Consider the following 5,000-nt stretch of genomic DNA (forward strand, 5'->3'; position numbering starts at 1 on the left):
TTGACCAAAATTTCAACCAGCTTGGTTGAAAAATGAGGGCGTGACAGTGCCGCCTCAACTTTCACGAAAAGCCGGATATGACGTCATCAAAGACATTTATCAAAAAAATGAAAAAAACGTTCGGGGATTTCATACCCAGGAACTCTCATGTCAAATTTCATAAAGATCGGTCCAGTAGTTTAGTCTGAATCGCTCTACACACACACACAGACAGACAGACAGACGCACATACACCACGACCCTCGTTTCGATTCCCCCTCGATGTTAAAATATTTAGTCAAAACTTGACTAAATATAAAAAAGGGAGACAAAAATGCTAACTGTTCCAGCTGTATGTACACCCAATATATATAAAGGCAGACTGACAAAATAATCAAGGATTCCATTACTGAAAACAATGCTCCGGTACTAACCATAAACATTTGGCTTTGACATGGGGAAATAAGAGTATCCGACTAAATTCAGATTCAGATTAAATCAGAACATCAAGTCAAACCTCTGGTACCAATGCACTATATAAAGTGAACTAAATTTAACAACACTCTTTTCGTTGTTGACTGCCTCTGCATACCCCACAGAACCTCACCCATATCGTCCTACAAAATAATGTCGTCTTCGCTATGTAGAGCTGGACAGACTTGTAAACAAGAGTCTTTGCCAGCCACAGATAGGATTGTCCGATTGACAGATAGGCTCGCGTATTGATTACATTGGATTTACTTGGCGAAAGACGAGTTCCCAGGCACAGGCGCTTAAAACGAAATAATCCGAGATGCAATGTGCACTCAGCCGGAGATACGCTAAGCACTTGGTTTAAACAAGTTTATTCAGTAAATTTCATTGGAATAATGCCGCATACATGAGTAAGGAACATGGAGCACAACAAGCTAGGCTTATGAGCGTCACTACGCTAAGCACTTGATTGAAACCTGTAAATGGACTCTTTCCTTCCCCGAAAGCGGCGTATGGCTGCCTAAATGGCGGCGTAAAACGATCATACACGTAACAACCCACTCGTGCAAAAAAACACGAATGTTGGTGGGCTCAGTTTCAGCCCATGAACGCAGAAGAAGAAGAAAACTCTCGTTTCCCCATCGGAACTAACCATGGAAATCACACTCTTTTCCAGAAAGTGTCAAGGCCTGGTTGTCAATGTACTGTCGCCATTCATGCCAGGCGGCGTGTTGTCTCGCTCCCTATGTCAGTCATGCCTGTCCAAACATCAATTAGCAAATCAATTTAGAGCCAGCTAAAGACACCCCTTCCTGTTTGAACTTCCCTTTAAACCCTTTCTGTACCAAAAGCGACAGTCAATGTGTAAAATTATTATAATCCTTCAAACAAACTGAAATGCGATACACCCTGCCAATTTTCAGTTTCACCTCAGCACTAAGCGTGTTACGCTACCAACGGAGATAGATTTTCTAAGTAGATTAAGGTGGGGTGGGGGGGGGGGGGGGAGGGGCGAGAACTGTTCCCATTAGAATTTGAAAAGCCATTGAAAAGACCGGTCAGGTTACTCGTTGAGGTCGAGAGTTAGAAGCAAACACATTAGGGGAGTTCAGAGTTTAATTGCTAATGCCACACTACCAAGTTATGCGTGCGTAAAAACTGTAGGAAGGGATTCGGGGAGGACAGGGTGTATACATATATATTGGAGAGTGGAGAAGAGAACTCCGTTTTTTGAGGCCCCGTGTGTGTATGCTTTTTGTATTCATTATACTCTCTCTCTCTCTCTCTCTCTCTCTCTCTCTCTCTCTCTCTCTCTCTCTCTCTCTCTCTCTCTCTCTCCCTCTCTCTCTCCCTCTCTCTCTCTCCCTCTCTCTCTTTCTCTCTCTCTCTCTCTCTCTCTCTCTCTCTCTCTCTCTCTCTCTCTCTCTCTCTCTCTCTCTCTCAGTGAATGAAATTCTTGATAAATCTAGGAAGGGATCAACCAATTCTCCTTCACAAATATCTCCAAATGATTTTAACAAACACTTCATTTCGCTAGCAGAAAACCTAAAATCTTGTTTCAATCAGAATGATTCCCTTGATACGGATGATTGTTTTGAAAAAATTAAAAACATTCTGTGATGGACAAAAGTTGACTCAAACTGACACGTTTTCTATTCCTCCAATCTCAGTGCACGAGGTAGGAAAACTGGTAGAACAAATGGCGAATAAGAAGTCAATGGGTCCAGACAAGATTCCAGTCAAGTTGCTAAAACTTGCTTTACCTTACATTGTCGATTCCTTAACGTATGTTTATAACCTAAGCATACAAAAAAACGTGTTCCCTTCTATTTTAAAGTGTGCAAAGGTATTACCACTTCCAAAAAATAAGGATCTTACAGACCCAAACAACTTTAGACCTATTTCCCTCTTTCCTGTTCTTTCTAAACCCTTAGAAAAGCACATACAAAAACACCTACTGGCATTTAAGGAACAAATGAATCTGTTTCATCCTTTTCAGTCTGGATTCCGCTCTAAGCATTCCTGCCACACCGCCTTTAAGCTCTTTATGCGAGACTTGGCTGTCAGCAATAAACAAAGCAGAAATAACGGGAGCGTTGTTTTTGGACTTTAAGAAAGCCTTTGACCTAGTAGATCACTCACTTCTACTAAAGAAATTAAAGTGCTATTTAAAAGACGACTCCGCCTGTGCCTTTTTTGAATCGTATCTTTCAAAACGGAAACAGTATGTATCCATTAACTGTAAAACTTCGTCAAACGAGTTTGTCAGGAGTGGTGTCCCTCAAGGGTCTGTATTAGGACCTATCTTGTTCTGTATTTATATAAATGATTTACCCCTTCATGTGTCCGATGAAAAAGTTAGATGTGAGTTCTTCGCGGATGACTCTTCTGTTCACACCAGTCAAAAATCTTTGGAATCCGTCAACTCTTCTCTTCAAACAAGTGTGGATGAAATCACTGAGTGGTGCGTTTCTAATGCAATGATCATTCATCCGATTAAAACAAAGAGTATGGTGATAACCACGAGACAAAAACACCAATTAAGTCCTTTACAATTACAACTGTCAGTTGGTTCAACTCAAGTGCAGCAAGTTAGGGAACATAGATTATTGGGTGTTACCATTGATCAAGAGTTGAAATGGCAAACTCATTTGAGTAATATTTGCAAATTAGTATCAACAAATTTGTACCTGTTATCAAAATTAAGGCATTACGCAGATTCTGCAGCACTCAAAATGTTCTATTACGCCCACATAATGCCTCATATAAACTTCGCATCGACACTTTGGGATAACTGCAGTGATATTCATTTAAAAAGACTCAATTCCCTGCATCGCCGAGCTGCAAAACTTATTCTGCATGATTTGAATAGGTCCACGGATGATAAACTAAAGCTCCTGAATTTCCTCCCCTTGAAAGATCAGTTGACGTTAAACAAGACTGTGTTCATGTATAAAATTCTAAATGACGACTGTCCTAAATATTTGCAATCACATTTCAAACATGCCACAAAAAGATATGGGTCCCAAGAAAATAATCCCTCCTATATCTCGCATAGACCTCTACAAATCGAGCTTAGCCTTCTCGGGAGCGTTTCTCTGGAACTCCTTCCCCTAACAGATAAGAAATGCAACTTCAGTGAAAATGTTTAAGAGACAGTCACGTTCACACATCATTCGTGAATGAAATATCTTGTTCGATTGTTATTTTGTTAAACATTTTGTACTAGTGTTAACGGATGTGTAGCTGATCGGAGCAACTTTATTCCCAAATGAAAGGTATAACTATGTCAATGTAATTTTGTAATTTTTGAGTTCTCCTTATGTAATTCCTTAAATGCACATTGTGTTGCATTCCATACAATGTATTTCTGTATTTTATATGATTGAATTTATATTTTTTTTATGTGCGTCTGTCTTTATGTGTTGTATAAAGGACAGGTTGGAAGAATAGGCTTTGCCTAAAACCTTTATCCTTTTGTAATAAAGTTCTGAGTCTGAGTCTGAGTCTCTCTGTGTATGTGTGTGTGACTCTGTGTGTGACTGTGATTGCGTGCGCAACAACAACACAAACTAGGCACCTAGCTGAGTTTCAAACTCATACTGCTGTTCTAAAAACAGACGGGCGCAGAGGCGTGGTGGTAAGACGTCGGCCTCCTAATCGGGAGATCTTGAGTTCGAATCCCGGTCGCTGCCGCCTGGTGGGTTCAGAGTGGAGATTTTTCCGATCTCCCAGGTCAACTTATGTGCAGACCTGTTAGTGACTTAACCCCCTTCGTGTGTACACGCAAGCACAAGACCAAGTGCGCACGGAAAAGATCCTGTAATCCATGTCAGAGTTCGGTGGGTTATAGAAACACGAAAATACCCAGCATACCTCCCCCGAAATCGGCGTATGCTGCCTGAATGGCGGGGTAAAAACGGTCATACACGTACAACTCCACTTGTGCTTAAAACATGAGTGAACGTGGGAGTCTAAGCCCATGAACGAAGAAGAAGAAGAAGAAGTTCTAAAAACACCGAACACAGCGTTTTTGCTCATATATCTTTTAGCAAACAACATTTGCAGTAACAGCTATCGTGGTAGCTTTTATCGTACAGTTGAACCTGTCTGTAACGTGCACCCTAAGGACCGACTAAAAGTGGTCTTTTTAGACAGGTGGTCTCTACGCAAAGTCCAATTACATTGCAATAAACTCTTTGGGGATCCTTTGGGGTGGTCGATATGGCCAGGTGGTCGTTATCAGCAGGTGATCGGCAGAACAGGTTGGACTGTCCTTACATCGCTACACTTGTATCCAAGACGCAGACAAGCCACCTGTTTGGGAGCGCTTCTGATCCCTTAGTGCACTTGCCCTGAATGGAAACGTTATCCACACTGCCGGGGGATACGGGGTAATAAAAGTTCACACTGACAAGCCGGGGCTGGAAATTTAGTTATCCGATACTGGAACCTGATATCTAAGGCGCGTTGACTCGGATCTTTCAAACAAGGGTGGTGCGAGCGGGTTGGGATGGGGGGTACGGGTATGGTTGGACGTTTTGCTT

General features: G+C 41.7%; 1 protein-coding gene across 2 annotated transcripts in view; it reads left to right on the forward strand.

The window, feature by feature from the left end:
- The window catches only part of LOC138968799 (serine-rich adhesin for platelets-like), a 275,839-nt gene that overhangs the window by 84,222 nt on the left and 186,617 nt on the right, over positions 1–5,000 (forward strand). The window lies entirely within an intron of this gene.

This window comes from Littorina saxatilis, linkage group LG6 (assembly GCF_037325665.1).
Source record: "Littorina saxatilis isolate snail1 linkage group LG6, US_GU_Lsax_2.0, whole genome shotgun sequence".
NCBI classification, from domain to species: domain Eukaryota; kingdom Metazoa; phylum Mollusca; class Gastropoda; order Littorinimorpha; family Littorinidae; genus Littorina; species Littorina saxatilis.